Here is a 6,325-nt window from a genome sequence, read left to right as displayed (position 1 = left end):
GATTTGCATTCTTAAGTGAGAAATACATCTGCTCTGGGTCCATTTCTTTAAAGATTTAAGTAGTTTAGATTTTCTTTTAGTAACAATGGCTTACATTAGTGACTGGTTACTATATGCAAAGTATACTACTAGGCAGTTTATATACATTACCTCACTTAATCATCTCAAATACCTGATGGGATCAGGTGGAAACCAGTATCATCCACATTTTATGAATGTGGACTGAGGCTTGGGAAATGCCTAGCTCAAGGTCAGCTGCCTAGTAAGCACTCATGGGGACTCAATCTAACTCTATCAGCCACCAATGCTGTGCAGCTCCCCCTTTCTAAATGTATTGACTTTTTGAGGGTATTCCTTCTCAGGTGGGTGTTTAGTCTCCATTAATGCTGTGTTCTAGGAATAGCAACCTGATTTCTTGACTGACTCTCCTCAGGGTGTTACTACTCCATTTATGGCAATCGCTCTGATTGGAAAAGAAATATTATGCATACGCAAGGTGTGACAAAATTTCATCTCACAACCCCATTTTGGAATATTCTTAATACACGGCTTTTGAATAATAACTTACCATTTCTGTTTTCAAAATACCTTTACTTTAGAGAAAGTTATAAACATGTTCCCCTCAATAACTGAGGATAGTGGAGCTTCATTTACAACCATTCTCTCTCCTCATTTTTGACAATACAACTTTTGGTTGACTTGGAATCACTTCTTTCTCTCATTGTTCAAAAATAACAGAATGTGATGAGACACTGTAGAGATAGGATTTGGAAAACTGAATGTAGGTTTACCACCTACAGAGGAGGCCCAGTGAAGGTCATGGGAAAGACATTTGAAAAATGAGAGAATGATGGAAGTCTTTTGCAAAATATTACTGGTGTCTTTGGATTTAAACTTTGACTACTTGGTTTTTTATTTTAATCACAATTTGCTTTGACTCCTCTTTTAAGGTCCTGTTTATCCCATTGTTTACTAATAGGTTAGATTCCCAAGGACGTTCAGAAGTACCAAGTGGTGGTCACTGCTGGGTGAAGCTGACAGACACATTGTTCCACGTTGGTGTATAGTTAGGCTTCTGTGTATAAAAGTTCTTAAGTAAAGGAGCTTCAGCAAAGACTAATTCGAGATAAGAACGGGTCAGTTTAAAAGATATTTGATACTGCTGCTTCATGTCAAAGATGCCTCCCATCCTGTTATTTTACTAAAAGGAAAATCTCCACCATTTGCTAATGATAGTTTTTTTTCTAGCAGCTTCTACAGAGTGTATGCATGATCAACAGCTAATTAATAACAATATTTAAACAGCCAAAAGATAGATACTCTTTGGAAATAAAAGCATTGCTTACAGGAAGTGTGAAAAAGTGCTTTGCAGGAGACATTATAGGAAAGGCTCTTTGAGTCAGCTGCCCTTGGGAAGCCAGGAGCTGCTGTCAAGTTTCATTATCACCACTGGGTGTCACTCCAGGCAGCCCCTTAGCAGCTGTCTAGTCAAGGTTAAAATACTGTTAAGGGAACACTCAGCTAAACAAACCAAAGGAAAATAATGAAAGGACAAAAAGAGTGTCCAACTCTTTCAACATATATCAGGATTTTCAATGAGAGGGCAGAAAAGCACCATGATTAAAAAAATGGTGTCAGATGGCACTCTGCTTTGGAATCAGCTAGAGATTTTTAAAATTTGCAGGTGTATGCCACCACACTCAAGTCTCAGATGTGAGCACAGGTGGATAAAAACTCAAGTAGTAGATTTTTAACAGGGAGATGAATATTTCTAAGGATTTTGATCCATGTAGCCTAATTGCTGTCCAGAGGTCATACCCTTGCACTAAATGGGCAGCAGCTTCTCCATTCCTTAGAGTATCAGCATCATACATGGTACATGCTTGATGATGATCCCATTGGGATCCCAGGGGAAGACCCAGGTGCTTACCTAAGTGGGCAGTGATTCTCAGTCTGTGCTGCTCACTGGGTTCACTTGACATTCTTTGTCTTTTCTCTCTTCCTGTTTTATCAGCTTCTTTGTTGTATTTTATCTTTTTTTTTTAAATCTAGTCCCCTTTATCTCTCCATGGTCCAGTTCTAACTTTGAGGGAAGACAGTACAGCCTGGGACTAGGGAGAGTAGGAAACAGAAAGGATAGAGAAAATTGTGACTGGTTCATCTTCCATTTCCTTCCTTACAACTGATTCCTTCCACAGGCTGAAGGGTGGGTGTGGCAGTGGTGATCTTAGCACAGGACTCCCTTGCTCCTCACATACAGCATCCATACCAGCTCCTGTTGTTTTTATCTGATGCTCAGAGAGGCTCATCATTTCTATGAGGATTTCCTGCTTTTTCTTTTTTTGAAGAGTGTAAATGAAAAGAGATGGAAGGTGTTTCCCCCTTATTACAAAAATAACTCATCTAGCTGGGTGCAATGGCCCACAGCTGTAATAGAGACTACACCAGGCAAAAAGTTCACAACACCCCATATCAACCAATAAAAGCTGGGCATGGTGGTGAGTACCTGTCATCCCAGGTACGAAGAAGCATAAACAGAAGGGTTGCAGTCTAGGCTGGTTAGGGGATAAATATAAGACCCTATTTGAAAAAATATCTAAAGCAAAGAGGTTGGGGCATGGCTCAAGTGGTATCTAGCTTGCTTAGCAAGAGCAAATCTCTGAGTTCAAATCCCAGTGCCACTGACAATAAAAACAAAATAACAACAACAATATGGTAGAACTATTATGTACTCATGTATGAAAATGGAAAAATGAGACTTATTGAAACTATTCTAAGAAAGGAGAATAATGGAGGAGGTAAATTTAACTAAGATATATTGAAGTACTTTTGTGAATGTCACAATGTACTCCTAGTACAACAGTAATATGATAACAAAGAAAAACCAGTACCACCACCAAAAATGATAATAACAATAATAACTAGTTTTAGAATATTTCAAAAGTATTAAAAAAAGGACAAAAATTTCTTGGTATTTCTGATATTTCTCTATTTAACTTTCACTAAGGTGATATCAACTCCTTAGCTTTTTCCTCATTTGTATATTTATCATTTCCTTATCACTAAAAAATTTTCAAAACATTTTGGCTGCCAATATTCATTGAGCTAGTCCCCTATAATTTAAGAATTTTTTCCACTGCTGGACATTTATTTTATTGTCAAATACATGTAATAATCTCAAAAAGGGTTGCCATTTTGCTTGCTTTTTGACACTATTTTTCCTAAGAGCTGATCCATTTTGGTTCCTTTTCATAACAATAAAGAAACTTTTATATTTTAAAATGTTCCTACTCATTTACGATTCCAGTGAATTTTGTTCCAGGTAAGGCAATCTTGACTATAATAGTCTCCAGTTGCCTTCTGTGAAGTTGTTGGAGGCAGTCTGTCCTATGAACTCCATTCTCTGATATTGCCAAAAAAGCCATTTTTATTCAGTTTCCCAAGCTCCTTAATGGCAGAATTGGAACAAGAAATCTCCCTTCATAGGATGATTCTTTATTTTCCTGTTCCTCTTCTCACACTGCTAAGTGAGTTTGGTTGGCTCAGAGAGACATCAAAGATGCTTAATGTAAGGGGAGACTAGGATAGCACTCTTCTAGAGCAAGAGACCAGGACGGGGTAGGAGATCAAGGACTAAGGTTTCCATCTGAACCTCAACCTGTCTGGATGTGGTGGAGGAGTTAGAGTACATTTCCAAATACCAATCCCATGATATTATGGCTGAGTTATAGATTGTGGGTGCTCTGAGGAACAGCTTCTCCTGAAGTCCCATTCTCTATCAGGCGTCCTTTCATGAAGACTTCCTTCATGTTGGACTCATCAGGAGAGCAGTGCTTACCTCTCAGAGCCTGTGAGCAGAGGCCAGAGTCTGAGCTCTGTCTGCAGGACACAGGGTCCTACAGGGAACACAGATGTGCCTGTGCCCCTAGGTTGTAAATGTTCTCCTTTGAGCGAAGGACTTCTGACTGAGAACTTCAAGTACGGATCTGAAAGACAAAATCCTCATTTTAGATTGCCAAAGAAAGAAAAAATTAAGATATTTGGTTACCTTTAAAAATTAATAGAAGAAAGAAATGAACTATTGTTTTCAATGGGAGTCACATTATTCTTGCATAACGGATGTCTGAGCTTTCTAAGGGGAGTAGCTAGAGGGCTGGTGGAGTGTCTCAAGTGCATAGAGAGACTGCCGAGCAATGTGAGGCCCTGAGTTCAAACCCCAGTATTCCACTGCTGGACATTTAAGTTGCTTCAAGTTTTCCTCTAGTATAATGACAAGTGTGTTTGTTATCTATTGCTATGTAACTAATTATTGCAGATCTTAATGATTTAAAATGACACATGTCTATTATCACACAGTTTCTATGGGCTAGGAGTCTGAGTACAGCTGAACAAGGGGCATGGATCAGGGACTGGCGCCAGGATTTGGAGGTGTCCACTAAGCCCATGGTGGTCCCAAGACTCTTCTCTGTCATTGGAGCCTCTCCACAAAGCAGCTCACAATATGGCAGCTGGTTTTCCTCAGAGTCAATGAGCTAATGAGAAAAGGAGGGAACATCCAAGATGCAGCCATTTCCATCTTGGAAATGATATTTCATCACCTCTATTGAATTCTGTTTTCTAATTCCAGCCCACACTTAAGGGGATACAATTATACAAGCACATAAATGCATAGGGCCATCTTAGAATTGGTCTTCTAGAGTAAGAACGATTACTATTGTGCACGTATTATTGGAATTTTATTTCCAGCATTTTTTCCCTTTTTCTTTTATTATTCATATGTGCATACAAGGCTTGGTTCATTTCTCCCCCCTGCCCACACCCCCTCCCTTACCACCCACTCCGCCCCCTCCCTCTCCCCCCCACCTCCTCAATACCCAGCAGAAACTATTTTGCCCTTATTTCTAATTTTGTTGTAGAGAGATCCAGCATTTTGTTAATAGAAACTATTGATACAAATAACATTTTCTTTTTTGTTATTGAACATGATAAATTATTAAAATTTTTACAAACTTTATCAAACATTTCATGAAGATATACAGCTTTTTGAGTGACATCCTTGATAGATTTCTAACAGTATAACGTTTATATTTTAAGGATTTGGAGAGACCACTAGTTACTTGAAGTTGCAAATGAGAAGGGAGGATCTGATACTAGCACCCTTGGCATTCTCTGCCCAGCGGACAGAAGGAAGTGAAAAATTCACAATTCAACTACAGAGGGAGCCACATGGTTTCAGATTTCCCAATTGGCATTTATGTCACTTAGGAATGGTTTTGGCCATATGTAAAACTGACTATTTTCATACAGTCATTTATTACACATAAAAGAAGACTGTAGTTATTTGGTTTCTGGTGTTGGTTTGAGTACTTTCCACTGTTATCATGGACCCCCTGCCTTTTCCATCTTTTTGTCCATTCTTGGTGGGTATTTTCCACCTTTTGTTTCTCTTCTGGTTACAAAGTTATCATAGTTCTGGCCATTATGTCTAAATCTAAAACAAGAAGGGAGAAGTGGCATGAAGACGCTTTTCTCCTCTTCCTCTCTTTGTTATGAGAAAGAAAAGTTTTTAAAAGACTTGTTAGACCCATGCTTACTACAGTTGACTGGAACCGTATCACATGGTGATGCCTAGTTGGAAGGAAGACCAAGAAAGCAAGTTTTTTTTTTCCACCCTCAAGGGTAGCGGAAGGAAAAGGAGAATGGGTTTATAAGTCCCCATTGATCCGATCAACCAATTATGTTTATCATAAATTTTTGAACACATATTCTAATAGAAACATTGCTTTACAGAATGGGAGAATTTCTATATCATTTTAGGCAGAATATTAGTTGATAAACACAGACTAATACTGTGTTCTGTGGTGAATATATTCTGAGTTTCAAACTGTTGGCATAAAAATGAACCATTGGAAAACATTGCTTGTAAGTTGGGGACTATCTATACTGTACTACTTTAAAATTTTTATTTATTTTGGCTTGGAATTGAACCAAGGTGAGAGCTTTACCACTAGCTACATCCCAAGTCTTTATTTTTTTGAGATTAAAATAAAATAATTTCCTAAAGCCTTCTTCAACAATTCATTAAGTTTGTGTTGTTAGTGTAAAATATGTATGTTGATGAACTCTATACATGAACAGGAATACATGGAATAATTCTTACACTAGATATAGTGATGTGTGGGAAATATTTAATGCCATTGTATAGAAACTTTTTTCATTCTACATAAGAATATTTATTCATGGATATGATGGGGTCAATGACCAAATTGAATGTCTTTTGAAGTGGTGAACAGTATGTTGGTGACAGTCATTTTAACAAGCTCTA

The sequence above is a fragment of the Castor canadensis genome, chromosome 9 (assembly GCF_047511655.1).
Source record: "Castor canadensis chromosome 9, mCasCan1.hap1v2, whole genome shotgun sequence".
Lineage (NCBI taxonomy): Eukaryota > Metazoa > Chordata > Mammalia > Rodentia > Castoridae > Castor > Castor canadensis.
This window is presented reverse-complemented; position numbering follows the sequence as displayed.